Source organism: Amblyraja radiata, chromosome 23 (genome assembly GCF_010909765.2).
Source record: "Amblyraja radiata isolate CabotCenter1 chromosome 23, sAmbRad1.1.pri, whole genome shotgun sequence".
Classification (NCBI taxonomy): Eukaryota; Metazoa; Chordata; class Chondrichthyes; order Rajiformes; family Rajidae; genus Amblyraja; species Amblyraja radiata.
This window is the reverse complement of record NC_045978.1, coordinates 31,883,489-31,902,276: the sequence shown is the minus strand read 5'-3', so window position 1 is coordinate 31,902,276 and position 18,788 is coordinate 31,883,489. Positions and strand designations below refer to the sequence as shown.

Here is an 18,788-nt window from a genome sequence, read left to right as displayed (position 1 = left end):
TGCACCTTAGTTGTTTGCCACTACCAAGGATATCTCAAACCTGTTTTAATACTCATATTCTCAGGTTTGTCTGAATGTCTTCAATAATCTATAAAGAACAGTTTCTGGTCACCCTACATCAGGGAGAGGTTCAAATCTGAACCTGTTTTTTACCCAAGGTTTACTACGATAATCTTAACATGTTCTTCATCAATAATTGCCTTGAATAATCAGAGCTGTTCACAATTCCCAATATTTTTCGATAACCCAAACATTCTCTACCGATACCTATCCAGATTCATCTGAACCTCTCTGATCTTCTAGGATGATCAGAAACTATTCTTTATTATTGATTACTTAGCGTAATCATTATCTGGTCTTTACCAATACATTATTCAAGATAAACTAAACCTGACCTTTACCACCGATTACGCCAGATAATCTGAACCTGTTCTTTATCACTGATTTCCCTGGTTAATCTGAATCTTCAATTCAGCAATGAATGTCCTTATTAATTTAAACTATTCTTTACCATTAATCTATTTTTTTTAACCTTCATACTGGTTATCCAGGATAATCTGAATAAAATATTTACAAATGATTTCCAAATTCAGGATAACCTGAATGTGTTGCTAACTGCTGATCACCCTGGTTAATCCCAGTTTGTTCCTTAAATTGATTGCACAGAATAATCTGAACCTGTTATTTATCACTAATGCCCAAGGAATAATTTGAATTTCCTTTTAATTAGCTCGTGTTGCATAATAATAGTTCATACAATACAGCATTGTACCTCCTCCCAATTATACATGCCTGTTCTGAAAAATAGAATCATTGATTTTGCATAAACATATTTTAAACTAACCCTTTCCATAATTTTAGATTATAGTTTGCATAACGTTTTACAAATTCTATTTCCATTGCTGAGTTCTTCAGATCAGATAGTCACTGTTGTTCCTTACAATCTTGTGGGTGTCATATTCGATAGATGACAAACACACCATTAGCCTTTTCTCCAGAGATGCTGTCTGACCCGCTGAGTTACTCCAGCTTTTTGTGTCTATCTTTGGTTTAAACCAGCATCTGCAGTTCCATCCCACACATTAGGCTTATTTATTGTTTGGAATGTGTTTGACCACTCTAATTAATAAAACATATTTGTATAGATCTCTAGATAACAACAGAGAAATTCTTGAGTGATCCTCAAATAACAGCATAATTATGTGCATGCCTATATTTACCATTAAAAACTGGTTGGATTGTTTGTTGAACAGGAATTTAGGCAACTTGGCAGGAGAGTCACCCCCAGTGTGTTTTAAGAATGTACAAAACTTTACATAGATCTTGTCTAAATCTGTGTTCTTTTATGAACATACCATGCAAGAATAATTGGTTTATGCATGCACATATTTATGAGTAGGCAGATTTTTTAAGGAAAATTATCCAAGGTATAAGAAGGCCCAATGGGGAGAAACAGATGAAGACATTGCTAAAGTACATACTCATTTTGTGAATTTTTGTGGCACAGTGCCAGATCTGGTCAATTCTAAATTTCAGGCAGTTTTTTTCTTAATGTTGTAAAGGATAACAATGGTCACGTAAAACGACAAATAAAAATCTGCTTTTAAGAATACAATACCCGTAGTCTAGCTGATCATTTACATCTATTTCTAATTGAAATGTTGCTTATCCTGCTCTGCAGGGGTTCACCTATTTGTATTTTAAATTATTTCTCAACTAAAATCACCAAATTGTTCTATGCCCTCTCCTAAATGTCCCAGTAATTCTGTTTACAATTGAGAGAATCAGAAACAGGATTCTTTTATTTCATTCAGATATGATGTGCTTGTGAACCTGCATGAGTGCACATGCAAGTTTGCATGCGTGTATATGTATGAACAATATTTGTGTAAATAGCTTTTTACAAAACATAAAAAACTATTTATTTCCTCCAATTTTATTCTCTTCCCTATGATCCATACCAAGAAGGGAACCTTTAATTCTACGCAAAAGAAAAATCTTTTTTTATTTAAAAAACTATATTTATTATAAAAGATTCAGGCAGACTGTACATATACAATACTGTTCATTCCCTTAATAAAGTCAATGTTGAGTACTTTTCTGTTTCAAATTAAGTAGTTTGTAAAAAAAATGAAATGAATAAACTAGTTCTATTAAAATATGTTTCAGTCTTTGTTTGTTTAGGATGTTTACAGGCTCGGATTGCCAACTTCACTGTGCATCCGAGGGCTCTGCTGGCCACTTCCAGGCGTTGACGCTGCTGGTTCCACAGCTTCCCCTTGGTTGACTCTCCTTGTCCTTGGTCCTACTGCTCCCCCTGTTGATTCCACACTGGTCCTTAATGATGACACACTTGCTGTGCCCTGCTGCCCTTCCTCCTGCACTAACTACGCCATTTCCCCTATCTCTCACACCTAAACCATCCATTACTCTCCTCTGAGTCCCCCTCCTTTTTGCACAATTGCACCGAGCCTCCTCTGCTCTCCTCAGACCTTAAATCTGAAATCAGCCTCAATCCCTAATGGTTTTCCCCATTTTCCCCATCTCCCCTGACCTCCCCCTCTCCAATGCTGAACAGTCTGTTCTCAGCCAAGGCCTTATCCTTGTATCCCGGCTATGCCAATATCTCATGAGTTCCAATCATGTTGAGCTCTTCTTCCATCATCTCTGCCTCCAGGCCTAACTCTCTGGCAAAGAGTCCGCGCTCTGCAATCACAACCTCTTTTCAAGTCTCTAACATTCCTCCTTCTCCTAGACACCCCCTGCCAGCTGTCTCAACCTCCCCTCCCCTTACTCGCCACAATCTCACTCCCTCCGAACCCGTAGCCCTCCATTCACTCAGTAACAATCCAAATAATGTTATCAAACCTGCCAACAAGGGAGGTGCTGTTGTAGTTCTTCAACAGTTGAATAACTTTCAATTTGTAGGCCCGCGTTGCATCATCTTTACCAAGGACGTCCAGTCTCCTACACCTCCATTCCCCATGAGGAAGGCCTCAAGGCGCGCTGGTTCTTCCTTGAACTGAGACCCAATCAGTTCCTCGCAATTGACACTTCTACATTTGACCAAATTTGTCCACACCAGAAACAATTTCTCTTTTGACACCTCTCACTTTTTTCAAGTCAAAAGTTCAGACATGGGCACTCGCATGAACCCCAGCTATCCCTGTCTTTTTGTTGGTTAAGTTAAACAGTGTTTGTTCCAAATATACTTCAGCATCATTCCCTAACTCTTTCTCCAGTACATTGATGCCTGCATTGGGGTTATCTCCTGCACCCATGCAAAAATCATTGATTTCAATTTTACAACATCCACACTGCCCTAAATTTCAGTTGGACTATTTCTGACACCTCTTTCCCATTTCATAAACTCTCTATCTCCAACACATGAGACAAACTATGTACAGATGTCTACTTCAAACCCATTGACTCCCACAGATACCTTGATTACATCGACTCCCATCCTGCCCCTTGCAAGGATGTAATTCCATCTGCTCTCACTCCCTCTCCACCCAGATGGAACATGGACAGAGTTCCCCTGGTCTTCGCCTTTCACCCTATCATCCTCGGCATTCAATACATCATTCTCTGACATTTCTACCATCTTCAACATGATCCCATCTTTAATCACATCTTCCCATCACACTCCTTTCCGCTTCTGGAAAAGACCACTCCCTCCCCGTCTCCTTGGTTCACTCATCCCTTCCCACCCAAACCACCCCTTCCCCTGTATCTCCTACAAATGTAGGAGAGGTAACACCCATCACTGTACGTCCTCTCTCACTTCCATTCAGGGAATTCAGCAGCCCTTCTAGGTGTCAGAAATTTGTTTTCAACCCTGGTCTACTGCACTCATGCTCCCAATGTCTACCATTTCGCCAAACCCTTGCACTCCGTCCACGAAGGCCTGTTGGATCTCTGGATTGCTAGCCATTTTAAGTCCCTTTCCCGTACTGATATTTATTTTCTTTTTTCTCCATTCTTTTCTTTCTCCTCCTCCAGTGAGACCACATGCCAAATGGAGGACAGCACCTCATATTTCATTTGGATAGATTACAACCCAACAGTATGAACATTAAATTCTGCTCCCACAGCACCAGAGATCCAGGTTTAATCCTGACAACAGGTGCTGTCTGTCCAGAGTTTCCACATTCTCCCTCTGACTGCTGTGCTTTCTCCGGGTGCTCCAGTTTCTTCCCTCTTCCCAAAGACACGCAGATTTTTAGGTTAATTGGCTTTTGTAAATTCCCCCTAATGTGATAGAAACATAGAAAATAGGTGCAGGAGAAGGCCTTTCAGGCCCTTCGAGTCAGCACCACCATTCAATATGATCGTGGCTGATCCTCCAAAATGATTACTCCGTTCCTGCTTTCTGCCCATATCCCTTCTGTGGTAGAGAATTTCACAGATTCACAACTCTCTGGGTGAAAAAGTTTTTCCTCATCTCAGTCCTAATAGCATACCCCTTATTCTTAAACTGTGACCCCTGATTCTGGACTGCCCCTACATCTGGAACATTTTTCCTGCCTGTCCAATCTCTTAAGAATTTTATATGTTTTTATAAGATTCCTTCTCATCCTTCTAAATTCCAGTAAATATAAGCCCAGTTGGCGCATTCTTTCATCATATGTCACTCCCACCAGCCCGGTGAACCTACGCTGCACTCCCTCAATAGCAAGAATGTCTAACCTCAAATTAGGTGACCAAATTAGGGTGTGGGTGTGGGGGGAGAGGTGGTGTGGGGGGGAGAGGTGGTGTGGGGGAGAGGGGGTGGTGTGGGGGAGAGGGCGTGGTGGGGGGAGAGGTGGTGTGGGGGAGAGGGCGTGGTGTAGGGGAGAGGGCGTGGTGTGGGGGGGTGGCAGGTGTGGAGGGAGGGGGGTGTGGGGGGAGGGGATGGTGTGGTGGGGGGTGGTGTAGGGGGGGTAGTGTGGGGGTGGGTAATGTTGGGGGGGGTAGTGTGGGGAGGGAGGGGTGGTGTGGGGTGGTGGTGTGGGGGGAAGGGGTGGTGTGGGGGGAGAGGGGTAGTGTGGGCGGGGAGGGGTGGTGTGGGGGGAAGGGGTGGTGTGGGGGGAAGGGGTGGTGTGGGGGGGAGGGTGTAGGAGTGGGTGTTGTGGGGGCGAGGGAGTGGTGTGGGGTGGGGTGTGGTGCGGGGGGGAGGGAGTGGTGTGGGGGGTAGAGCGTGGTGTGGGGGTGGGGTGGTTTGGGGTTGTGAGGTTGTGTGGGAGATGGGGGGAAGGGGGAGGAACAGGGAGGGGTAAAGGGGGGTGTGTGAGGGGAGGGGAGAGGGGGTTGTGTGGGAGGAGGGGGAGGGGGAGGGGAGAAAGGGGTATGGGGGTGGAGGCGGGTGTGCGGGGGGGAGGGACTCCACTCAGCGGCCACCAACCGCGGCACCACACAGCACCTCCCGACTCCACACAGCGGCTTTCCCGACTCCACTCTTGCGGACTCGATCAGCACAGCTTGTTTACTCAGCCCCGCCTCTGAGACTTTATTATCCAGTGGGTGCCGGAAGGGGCGTTACCTTCGTGGTGAGTGACAGGCGAGAAGACCAATCTGCTGATCTCACAATTTATTTAACTTTCATAACTTTTCTCATATTTAACCGATCAGAACCAAACTTGGTGTCTTGGAGCAGAGGACAACGGTGAGTAAGGTGGCAAAAAAAATCCTAGCGATATAGGGTAGCGTTTTTTTTGGGCAAATTTAATAACCATTTAATTACAACGCATTAAATCTGACACCATTCAGATAATAATCTGCCTTCCTGTTCTTGCCATCAAAGTGGATAACCTCACATCTATCCATATTATACTGCATCTGCCATGCATCTGCCCACTCACCCAACATATCCAAGTCACCCTGCAGCCTCACAGCATCCTCCTCACAGCTCACACTGCCACCCAGCTTTGTTTTATCCGCAAACTTGGAGATGTTACATTTAATTAATTTGTCTAAATTGTCAATATAGATTGTAAATCACTGGGGTCCCAGCACTGAGCCTTGCGTCACCCCACTAGTCACTACCTGCCATTCTGAAAAGGACCTATTAATGCCAACTCTTTGCTTCCTGTCTGCCAACCAGTTCTCTATCCATGTCAATACCCTACCCCCAATACCATGTGCTCTAATTTTGCACATTAATCTCTTGTGTGGGACCTTGTCAAAGGCTTTTTGAAAATCCAGGTACAACACATCCACTGGCTCTCCCTTATCCATTCTACTTGTTACATCCTCAAAACATTCCAGAAAATTAGTCAAGCATGATTTCCCCTTCATAAAACCATGCTGACTTTGACTGATCCTACCACTGCTTTCCAAATGCGCTGCTATTACATCTTTAATAATCGACTCAAGCATCTTCCCCACTACCGATGTCAGGCCAACTGGTCTATAACTCAGTTTTCTCTCGCCCTCCTTTCTTAAAAAATGTGGTTACATTAGCTACCCTCCTGTCCACAGGAACTGATCCAGAGTCTATAGAACATGCATCCACAATTTCTAGGGCCACCTCCTTGAGTAAACTGGGATGCAGAACATCAGGCCCTGGGGATTCATCTGCCTTCAATCCCAACAGTTTACCTAACACCATTTCCAGACTAATTTGGATTTCCTTTAGTTCCCCCTCCCACGAGATCCTCGGTCCCCTAGTATTTCTGGTAGATTGTTTGTGTCTTCCTTAATGAAGACAGAACCAAAGTACTTGTTTAACTGGTCTGCCATTTCCTTGTTTCCCATTATAAATTTACCTATTTCTGACTGTAAGGGACCTACATTTGTCTTCACTAATCTTTTCCTCCATAGAAGATTTTACAGTCAGTTTTTATGTTCTCCATAAATTTTGTTTCATGCTCTATTTTCTCCCAATCCTCCGGTTTGCTGCTGCCTCTGTCCAATTGATATGCCACTTCCTTGGATTTAACACTATCCCTAATTTTCCTCGTTAGCCACGGTTGAGCTGGTTCCCGTTTTATTTTTACGGCAGACAGGGATGAACAATTGTTGTAATTCATCCATGCGATCTTTAAATCTTTGCTATTGCATATCCATAACATATAACTAGTGAGCAAGTACTACTGCTCTCGATGTTCGACATGGACTCGGTGGGCCAAAGGGCCTGTTTCCACGCTGTATCTCTAAACACCATTCCTCTCTTTTATACAATCATTTCCCAACCCAGAGAACCCCATTTCCCTTTTATCCCCCCCACCCCCCTCTTTTCCCGCCTCCTGTCCACCCATATCCCTCGATCCGGCTTTACATTTCACTCCTCTACTCTAATTATATGACACCCCTTTGTCTCCTTTACACCTCAAGCCTTTGTCACTTATTTCATCCAATCAAACCGTCCTTACCTACGTCCACCTATCACTTGCCAGGCTTTATGCAGAAACAGTGACCACCAAGTTCAAGGACAGCTTCTTCCCAGTAACTATCAGGCTCTTGAACACTACACAACACTAACCACTACCTCAGCAACTATCATCTTCTATGGTTGCACTCTGGACTTCAGTTTTGCACTATTAGGGTCACCTAACATTATTGTTATTAATTTATTGTATTATTATTGTATATTTGTTTGTATTAATGGACCTATTAAACTGCAGTAAGTAAGAATTTAATTATTCTGTTGCTGATACATATGCCAATTTTTGATCCACTATATAGGAAACATAGAAAATAGGTGCAGGAGTAGGCCACTCGGCCCTTCGAGCCATTCAATATGATCGTGGCTGATCATCCAGAATCAGTACCCTGTTCCTGCTTTCTCCCCATATCCCTTGATTCCGTTACCCGTAAGAGCTATATCTTAAAGAACTTCTCAGAACCATAATCAAAACTGAATAACCCAGCCATTTTGCCCAACAGCTGCTGAGAAGACATCCTAACTAATTTGACTAATCCTATTTGGTGTGAATCTAAAATGTGCATTTTAATATACATATACTGTAGAAGCCATTTATGCTTAAGTCAGTATATTATAGCCATGTCTAGATATTTCTAGTTTTATCTTTTTTGGTATGTTTGTGGGTGGGATTATATACGTAGGTGGGTGTGTCTACATCTGAGCAGGCTAGCATCGCCACAGAGATTGGGTGTCATTTTAGACTCGAGGGATGGTTGAGACAACAGTTTTTGACACTCTCACTCTCACACGACTCTAAATGACACGGATGAAACAGTTAGTAAGAATGAAAAGTTACAATTTGTATTGGAATAAGAAATACTTGATATGAATCACTTCTTTGTTGTACTACATCAATAAAAGACCAATTAACCAAGAAACAACGACTGGAAGATTCGTTCTTACTATTGGTTAGTGCATAAGCTATATTTCTTCTACATCCCCGAATAGTAATGGCAATCAAAAGTTGGACATTGTAAAGTTAAGAAATTGCCATTACACATACATTGTATTTGTATATTGTTAAGATTGGGAAGTAGATGCTTAACCATTACCTTTTAATCTGTCTCTAAACGATCCTCAGTCCTGTCCCAATAGGAAACTGTTTCATAGGTTTAAAATGGCAATGACAGGATTGCACTAAAGGACAACATATGAAAAATAATTCATTCCTTTTACACTAGCATGGTCAAAATTTAAAGATATATGATGAACCATTACTACCTACAATTGCTGACAGCTTCGGGGGGGGGGATCACTTTTGATGTACATTTACTATGTAATAGAATACCACCTATATTATTCCACATTATTCTATATTATTCCATGTCATCTCAGAAGACTGATACATCTAATTTTTGATAAAGTGTCGGCTATTCACCATGTATTTACTGGAAAGTGAATGTGAATGTTGAAATCTGTTTTCAGTTACTTGTTCAGCCAAACTGCAGGATTTTTCGTGGTTGTAAATAAAGAGAGAAATAACTAGTATGCATGCTCTCTCCTCCCATCATTAAAACAGGTGAAAATGAACCATCTCAATGGTTTCATTTGATGGGCTGTTAGGAAGTCAAAAAAGCAAAATTATATTTACACTAATCAGGCAATCAAACCTGAGCATTATGTTTCATTAAAAAAAAACGGCAACTGAGTGTGACAATATTTTGGCAGCAGCAAAATAGGTGAAGATCAAATATAGTCATTTTTTAAATTGAGATAGACGACACAAATCAGTGCTGTAACAAACAGGTTGTGAGACATTTAAATGCATTAGTGCTATTGCACGCTCCTGACGGCAATGGAGTTCCTGAAGGCAGTGGCCGTTCCAACCCCGTGGCATACATTAACAATGTCATAATGAGTGCAGTGGCTGGAAGGACCCCCCCCCCCCCCCCCCCACCCCACCCCCAGAATCCTGTTGGCCAATGTATAGTTTCTAGAAAATAAGAATCAGGACTTGAGACCAAGATTGCTTTTCCTAAGGAACATGAGAGAATGATGTGTCATTCACAGAGACATGACTCACCCCCAATTCTTCAGACCCATCTGTCCTGCCCAAAGGTTTCTTGATCCATCACACATTCTGCGTCATTGGGAAAGGGGAGTGGCGGAGTTGTCTGCCTCGTGATAAACATAGCAGTCGTGCCCAATTCCTGCTCCCCGCATCGTGAGTATCTAGCTATGAAGTCTGTTATTTCTACCTCCTCTGGAAATTCATCTCCATGTTGAACAGCATTGGTGCCAGCACTGAGCCCTGTGAGACGCCGTTCTTAAGTTTCCTCACCATGCTGCATTTCCCGTTGCTCGTGTGCAGCCTGAAGCTGCGGTTGCTCAGCATCTCCATGATGAAGCTCACCATGTGCTTGTCTGGGATGGTTTCCAGAAGCTTCTTGTGTAGTCCACGCAGCCAGACAGAATCATATGCAGCTGTGAGGTCCACAAAGACAGCACCAGCCTTCTCCCCTGCCTGGAAGCTGTCCTCCATGTCTTGGCACAGGAGGGTCACCTGGTCCGCCGTTGACCTACCGCTTCGGAAGCCAGCCTGTTCTTTGGGCAGCTGGGGTTCGATCACAGGATTGAGACGTGTGTGGAGGAGTTGTTCCAGGAGCTTGTATGGAACACACAGCAGTGAAATGGGTCGGTATCCCTTGGGGTCATCGCTAGGCTTGTTTGGCTTCGGCAGAGCAATCACCTTGGCACGGCGGAAGATCTTTGGTTGCTTCAGGCAGCGGAAACACGTGGAGAGCAAGGAGCACAACCAGTCATTTGCCTTCTTGCCTTGGTGGATGCCGTCGGTGCCTGGTGCCTTGCCGGATTTCAGCCGTCGGATGGCCTGCTCGATTTCTTGTGTTGTGAAATCATGGGCTAGGTTGGAGTCGCAGCTCGTGGCCCTGTGCAGCTCGTGGACTATCGCCGATGTTGTTCTGGTGAAGTCCTTGTCTGCGTTGGGGAAGCGGCCGTTGCTCAGCAGTAGCGACGCGATGGAACTTGCAGTGATGGGACACTGTGCTGAAGTTGTCGACCTGCCCATCAGCTTGTTCATGGTCTGCCACGCCTGACGGCTGGAGTGTGTGAAATCAATTGATTCCATTGTCTCCGTCCATCTTTGCCTGCATTTCTCATTTAGTGTGCAGATTAGGTCATTCGCTGCTTTGTCCCTGTCTTCGCTGGTTTGTGATTCTGTGTGGGCGCGAAGTAGGTCTTCACATTCATCATCCCAAGAGGGAACATAGGCTTTACGTACACCGCAGGGGATGTTCTTGTTGGCGGCGGCCAACAGCATCTTGCAGTATGAGTCGTAGGCGTTGTTCAGGTTGGTGGGGCGTGGATGTGGGAGGCCAACGGCTGCCTTATTCACTTGTTGTGTGAAGCCTACCCAGTTTGCTTTCTGGAAGTTCCACCTCTTGACATCTTTCCCTTCCACAGGTTGGACCAGAGATGGAATGGTTATGAGCGATGGTCGATGGTGTGACCGGGGAAACCTGTCCAGGATGCGTCTTACTTGGAGCGGTTCGTTGTTGCGACATTTTGCGAAGGCTAGGTCCGGGTTGGTCGTGCTGTTCCAGCGTGCAGAGTAGAAAGTGCGTGGCTCCTTTGGGTCGTATAGGAGTGTTGCATCGGCGGTCGAGGCCCATTCTGCCAGGAAGTCGCCGTCAGCGTTGGAGCTGCTGTATGCCCAGTCTGTATGATGGCTGTTGAAGTCACCAGCATACACGGCAGGGGCTGGGACATCTGGCAGAGATGTTGGGACCAACCTGCTCGGAGGCGGCTTGTAAATGTTGACGATGGTAGTGTCTTGCACTTTGGATGTGATCCATTCTACATCTGCATCCTCTGCGGACTGTGCTATGGCTGACCAGGCCATGTCGTTACGAACGAACGTAGCTATGCCATGATGTTTGTTGGCAGTGTGACCGGCCAGGGTATACCCAGGAAGTTTCAGGAAGTTCTTGTTTTTGGTGTGAGTCTCCTGCAGTAGAACTATAGTCGCCTTGTTTTTGATGGCAATGTTCGATGACGTTGTGCTTGGCGGTGGTAAGGCCTTCAACATTGAGTTGCAGTAGCGCTAAACCTCGACAGTTGGCGGCATATAATGGTGCCGCCTGGCCTGGGAGGCATGGCTTTTAGCGGTCTGCAGACGTGGTAAAGACATTGGTTTCGCTTCGTGGGCTTATGAGCCTGTAAGCTACTCGTGGAGGAGGCCGCGTAGAGGCTGTCTTTGTCTCCTCCTTTAAACAGATGTCTCCGAAGAAGAAATGCAAAATTGTCAATCCAAATGCCCAGCAAAAGAGACTGATTTAGACAGCATTCGCAGAGATTATCCGAATTTGGACTACTCCAAATGTGATGATCTGCAGGACATTCTTAATGGGAAAGTAGTGGGCAGAAAGGTATGTCATGCGCGGTTTGATGAGCAAAAACCTCTAGTTTACAATGCCAAAATTGAAAAGTTGAGGAATAACAAGGTGTACAGAGTTGCTTATTGGTTACAATCTGATGAGTATGATGATGCTACTGATTATGATATGCCAATGTACCAGCTAGCAACTGATCTTCTCCATAAAGACTTGGTCTATTGCTAGAAATTGTAATTTACTTACCTATCTGTTACAGACTTACAGCATATAATACAACAATATTAAAGTTCTGATCTTGAGAATATTACATTTTTGCATTTTCAAGGCAGTCTGGGTGTTTATTACTATTTCCGTCACAACGGTCAATTTTGTAATTAGCTACAATTAGGTAACTGGGGTCAAGGAAAGAGCGTTCACGTCACGGCCCTGTTTACACCGATCTTTCCACCACTGCACACAAGAAGCACAAGAAGCGACAAGACAGACACCATTGTAAGCAGATGCCGAGAAGTGTGTTCAGCTCTGGCTGAACAACTTCTAATCTTGTGTGTGGACTCGATAAGAAGATTAGGTAACTAACTAAATATACTTTAATTTCAGGTCATCCAAGTAAGATGTTTCATATTTGTTTCAGAATGTTTCAATCTATAATAAATGTAAATTTCATTCAGTTCTCTTAATTTTTAAGAAAGTTATGGGCTTTTGACTGTCCTCGATCGCAGCTTTTGTGTTAAGTCAATGGAAAAGCAATAAGATGCTAATTTCCGAGTATGAAAATGGCCATAACTTTTTTAATACTGAAGATATGAAAGTGAATTAGGTATCAAATTAAACTTCTTTTTATGTGTTATCTGATGGGATAAATTGCAGACTTGATTTTTAAAATCTCAAAATTTTGTAACATTGCTAAGTATTGCATTCGGGAACCACCCCCCCCCCCCCAATCTCTACCCCTCCCCCCAATCTCTACCCCTCCCTCTCTGCCCCATCCCTCTCTACCCCCTTCCTCTCTACCACCCCCCCCCCCCCTTCTAGCCATGCCTGCACAGTTGGGGGTTATGGGGATGGGGTAAAAGGAGCAAATGAATAATATTAATATAATATCAATGGTGGTGTGTTTGTTTGTGTGTGTGGGGAGGGGGGGGGGAGTTAGTGTGCGTGTGACGCCGAAGGCCTCCCCCGCAACCGCACGTTGAGGGGACCGGACCCAACGGGTCACACTTGGTCTAGTGTTCCATAAAATTCAGTTCTTTGACCAAGCTGTCTGAGCATCTGCCCTGATATTAGGTATGTTACAATACTTACCTACAGCGGCGCTGCAATTCTGCCACTGGCCGTGTGCGCGATTTTGGCGCCTTTGAGGGGGAGGCGGGGTTAAAATGCGTTTTTTTTCCTACCTTGTCCTGGAATATATTTGGTTGGAGTGCAAGCATTTGCTGAAGAATCGTTCCGACGGGCGTTCTGTGTGTTTTTTTTTTAATTGCCCGACAAGTTCAGCGCTGGAGTAATTTTAAAATCAGTTTCTAAAGCCGTCAACGCCGACAACGGGGACGGATTTCAGGTACGGGACAGGTAAAAGAAAGCAATTTATTTTATGTATAAAAGTGGTCGTTAAAATGCCTTTAATTCACATTTTAAGTTGCGAAACGGTTATTTAGTCCCCATACGAACTAGCAGTATTTTTCCTGCCGATATGGGGTATAAATTAACTGCAACGTTCCAAATGATCGCGTTCCAGAAAAAACCTACTCGCAAGATGGCCATTAATTTACAGGTATTAAACATTAAATTCCTTCCATTTGGCCTATAAATCCATGACATTGCGATTTTAAAATTATGTTATATTGTGAACTCTTGTGTGAATGTTATTTGGACACTTAGGCTATTTAAAAATGTTAATCTATCCTTAAGAAATTGATAGATGTTTAGATCTAGTCATTGAATTTTGTAACTAGCTACAATTAGGTAACTAACTAATTATATGCTTTAATTTCAAGTCATCTAAGTAAGATTGTTTCATATTTGGTTCAGAATGCTTCAATCTATAATAACTGAAATTTTATTTTAGTTCTCTTAATTTTTAAGAAAGTCATGGCCATTTGACTGTCCTCGATCACAGCTTTTGTGTTAAGTCAATGGAAAAGCAATAGAGAACAAGATGCTAATTTCCGAGTATGAAAATGGCCATAACTTTTTAAATACTGAAGATATGAAAGTGAATTAGATGACAAATTAAACTTCTTTTTATGCTTTATCTGATGGGATAAATGACAGACTTGATTTTTAAAATTTCAAAATTTTGTAACATTGCTACTTATCCCTCCACAAAGCGTATATTTTTTACAAGATATGTGCAACTTCTCAAGCGTTAATAATATGAAGATTGCAGAACCTACCTAATCAGCGTCAGGAAAATGCTGCTCGCACCAGATTGTGCCGAAGGGAGGAAGGAGTGTGTGACGCGGGACTTTCATCAATGACGATCTGGAGTATAATGACGCCGTCATAATAATAGAAACGTAAGTTTGTCACTACCTGGGAAGCCTCGAATAAACAGAAGGCCGTGGTATTTTGTGAACATGCCCCAAACTGTAACACGCTTTAGATCTGAAGTGGGTTTCAATAATTTATCTGTGACTTCTTGAACAAAGAGGCAGATAAACGTCAACAAGAACGGTCGCGCAACGTCGAGGGTTTTGAGCAGCATCAAATCCGCTATAGGATCTTTGGGCAGCAGCGTGTCAGAGGCCAAGGCGGGTCGGACCGCGAGCGCCATCGGACGCCGGCGGGTGGGAGGCGCGAGCACGGCCGTTTGAAACCGCAACGGTTCAAACCAAAGATCATAGAGCGGAGCTTTATGTTTCATTTTCTTTGGTTTAAACGGCGCGAGGCAGTGAAGGCGACGGGATGTGGAGGGAATCGGACCAGAAATTGCCAGTGTCGTATCGAAGGCATAGCGGAGGGAGCTGTGGGACGGAGATTGTTGGTATCAAAGATCATGGCGAAGGGGTAAATGAGGGAGGAAGGAAGGGAACATGGATTTTAGTTGCTGACGCCGCCATTTGTTGCCCAGACCCCACGTCGTGGCGAACGCAAGAGGGAAGAAGACGATGCTGGGGTTGAAGAACAGTGCTGGGGAATGCGACTCAATATTTGAAAAAGTTGTTGGAAGTGAAGATATGAATGTTGATAGGGTGAGGAGAATGGAGGGAGCAAGGATCTTTGGATGTACGCAGATAGTGGGCCTGTCATAATTGGGAGATGGAGAAGTGAGAGAGACCGCCAAACATGTTGGAAATGTGGGAAAACTATGACAAATGGAAGAAACTGATAAACAGATTGAACAAGTGCTGTCCGTGGAGAAGCAGCAACTATAAATGAGGTAGGAATGTGAGAGTATTGTGGGGATATGTGAAAATCTCTGATACTTAACAATTAAGGTGAAACTCAGAGCTTCTCTTGCACTGTTGTGCGGGAGGTGGATGTATGTGGCTCATGACATCAAACGAGTGTAATCATTTTGTCCACTATTGCTTAATTTTCCCGGATCATCCAATCAAGTACTTTAAATGTAATGGCAAATTTCCAACTTTACCAGTTTTTCCGTTGCCATTACTAAACAGGTAGGAGGTGTGATCTTACGCAGGCCAAATAGAACAGAATTTCCTGTCGTTATTTCCAGTTATTGGTTCTTTATTGAAGTAGTTGTACAAACAAAGAGATGAACACAAGATTGCTGGGGAAACTCAGCGGGTGCAGCAGCATCTATGGAGCGAAGGAAATAGGCGACGTTTTGGGCCGAAACCCTTCTTCAGACTGATGGGGGGTGGGGGGGGGGAAGAAGGAAGGAAAAGGGGAGGAGGAGGAGCCCGAGGGCTGGCGGATGGGAGGGTGGGAGGAGACAGCTAGAGGGTTAAGGAAGGGGAGGAGACAGCAAGGGCTAGAAAAATTGGGAGAATTCAATGTTAATGCCATCCGGACGCAAGGTCCCCAGACGGAATATGAGGTGATGTTCCTCCAATTTCCGCTGTTGCTCACTCTGGCAATGGAGGAGACCCAGGACAGAGAGGTCAGATTGGGAATGGGAGGGGGAGTTGAAGTGCTGAGCCACCGGGAGTTCAGGTAGGTTATTGCGGACTGAGCGGAGGTGTTCCCAATTGTCTTCAATTAAGAGACAACAAAATTATTCCCAAATAATAAAAAAAACAAAAACACAGAACACAGTAGTCCACAACACAAACATCCCCACAGCGGCACCAAAGTTCCCCACTTTGAGGGAAGGAACCAAAGTCCAGTCAGCCTCCTCACCAATGTTCACCCGTGGTCGGGGCCTCCCGAGCACCCCGCAGTCACCGCTACGGGCGGCCCGATGTTCAGGCCCTGTCGCCGGGAACGATGGAACCCCAACGTCGAACAGGAGAACATCCTCAGCGGCTTGGACCTCCGAATCGGCCACCTTCCACCGGAGTCCGCGGCTCCTGATGTCCACAGGCAGGCACTGGGTGGAGATTCACGCTGGTGATCCCCGGCTTAGGGTTCCAGGACTCCGTGATGTCAAGGTCAGCGCCACCCGCGTTGGGAGCTCCGCTCCCACAGCTCCGCAACACTCCAGAGCTCCAAGCGGCGATCCAGGTAAGGCCTCGCCCGCTCGGCGAATATTTCCAGCGCCTCGCCGCCGCTGCTGAAGCTCTGGTACGGTCCGGCAGGAAGGGCCGCGCCAATCCAGTTAGTAGGCCGCGAGGAGGGGGGCGAGGGCGCGACTCAGAAAACAGTCGCATCATCGTCAGGAAGTGACTGAAGGACGGTTCCCCCTTACCATACACTCTTCCCCCACATAAAATACTGAAAACCCACCAAAAACACACTTTAAACATAACAAAAGACAACCAGACTGTGACCGGAGGCAGCTAGTAACAGCGCCACCAGATGTCCGAAAAGCTTTCCTTCCTGTGCCTGGTCTGATCTCTCTCTCTGTCCACTATATATATATATATATTTATGTCCCCTTGTGCTTTTAATGACTGCCCACAAATTCCCAAAATAATACTGCAAGATATATCTAGACAAAATAATATAATATGCCAACAGTAAAGTTGTGAATCTGTGGAATTCTCTGCCTCGGAAGGCAGTGGAGGCCAATTCTCTGGATGCTTTCAAGAGAGAGTTAGATAGAGCTCTTAAAGACAGCGGAGTCAGGGGATATGGAGAGAAGGCGGGAACGCGGTACTGAATGTGGATGATCAGTGAATTGCGGTGCTGGCACGAAGGGCCGAAAGGCCTACTCCTGCACCTATTGCCTAATGTCTATTATCAATTGAGTTTAAGCAGGTTCAGTGCAAGGTACAAAGTGGAGGAACTAAAAATCCTCGCCAGAATCAAAACTTGAAACTGATATTAAAATATGAAAGAGTATGTTAATGCGCACATTTTACATTTGATTTTAAAGAAACTAGCTCATTTAATGTTTATAGATAATAGGTGCAAGAGTAGACCCCTGGTTCTGGACTCCCCCAACATCGGGAACATGTTTCCTTTCTCTAGCATGTCCAATCCCTTAATCTATATTACTAAAAGTCTGTTCTTGACCACTTTTGGCTCGCTGTGGCGTGATTTCCGAGAGAAGGCCGCCACCTACGGCCGTCATTTTTGGCCACCTCGCTCAGAGCCCCCCTCCCCCTTCCGGGACGGGAGGATTTTTCCCATCGATGAAAAATCAGAGAGATATTAATGTTATTACATTTTTTGCCATTCTCTCTGCTGCCCCTGCTGGTGGGAGGGGGGAGGGACTATAAAACCCGGAAGTGGTGTGCCTCACTCAGTCTCTGCAAGATGGAGGAAGCCACAGGTTCACGTCTCTCTGAATAACACTAAACACATGTCCTTGAGTGCCCTTAATGTGGTTTGAAAATGAAAATATGGTTGGTTTGAAGTACAAATGCACTGCAAATGGCTTGGGGGGGTTTGGGTTGAAGTGTAATTGCAGTGCAAATGGCTGTTTGGGGGGGGGGGTTGGGTTGAAGTGGAAATGCACTGCCAATGGCTGTTTGGGAGAGTTTTGGGTTGAAGTGGAAATGCACTGCAAATGGCTGTTGGGGGGGGGGGGGGGTTGGGTTGAAGTGGAAATGCACTACAAATGGCTGTTTGGCTAAACTTGACAACTTCCTGTTTGCACTATATTGATTTTAGATAAAAGGCTACCACTTACGGCTGTGATTTTTGGCCATCTTACTCAGTCCCCCTCCGCTCATCAGGTGCAGAGGATTCTTCCCATTAATTAATAATAAAAGTGTTAGTAGTGTTTAAAAAATGTTGAGAATCTCTCTCCTATGAATCACGCCATGAAGGCCACAACTTTTCCGGGGGAGGGATTATAAAACCCGGAAGTGTGGGTGTGGCTCAGTCTCTGCATGATGGGGGAGGGAGAGGTCATGACTCTGAGCTGTGAATCAACTGAACACACTGAATGTCTACTGAACTGTTGAGTGTGGTGTTTTGTGTGGTTTTATGGTGGTTTTACCCTGCTTGAAATGGTATGAATCTGCATTTGAATTTGGTGGCCTTGCACCCTGCTTGAAGTGGTTGGAAACTGCACTTGAATTCGGTGGCCTTGCATCCTGCTTGAAGTGGTAGGAAACTGAACCTAAATTTGGTGGCCTTGCACCCTGCTTGAAGTGGTAGGAAAATGGATTTGAATTTGGTGGCCTTGCACTCTACTTGAAATGGAATTTCAAGGAATAGCCGTGTCAACTGCCAGTTCACCAGCCGTGAGTGAGCTGCCAGCACATCAGGCTTGAGGGACTGAGCTGCCACCCCAAGATTCCATTTGGCCCACAATGTCCATACTAGCCCTCTGGAGACCAACAGCACGCATACCAGCGGTCCAGAAAGCCCTCCACCCCCACCCCCCACCCCCCCCCCCCCACTGGCCACCAATATTGGAATGTGTGGGAGGGGTGGAAAGTGGTGGTGGGGGGGTGTAGGCAGGGGGGGTTGTGGGGCGGGGGGGTGAGCTGGGGTGTTGTGGGGGG

At 44.9% G+C, this 18,788-nt stretch overlaps 1 protein-coding gene across 1 annotated transcript in view; it reads left to right on the top strand.

Annotated features, from left to right (window-relative positions):
• Positions 1-14,347: 14,347 nt before the first annotated feature.
• The window catches only part of LOC116986437, a 40,830-nt gene continuing 36,389 nt past the window's right edge, over positions 14,348-18,788 (top strand). The window contains exon 1 of the mRNA XM_033041976.1: positions 14,348-15,142. The gene's annotated coding sequence lies outside the window, so the exon portion shown is untranslated. The remainder of the gene's footprint in view (positions 15,143-18,788) is intronic.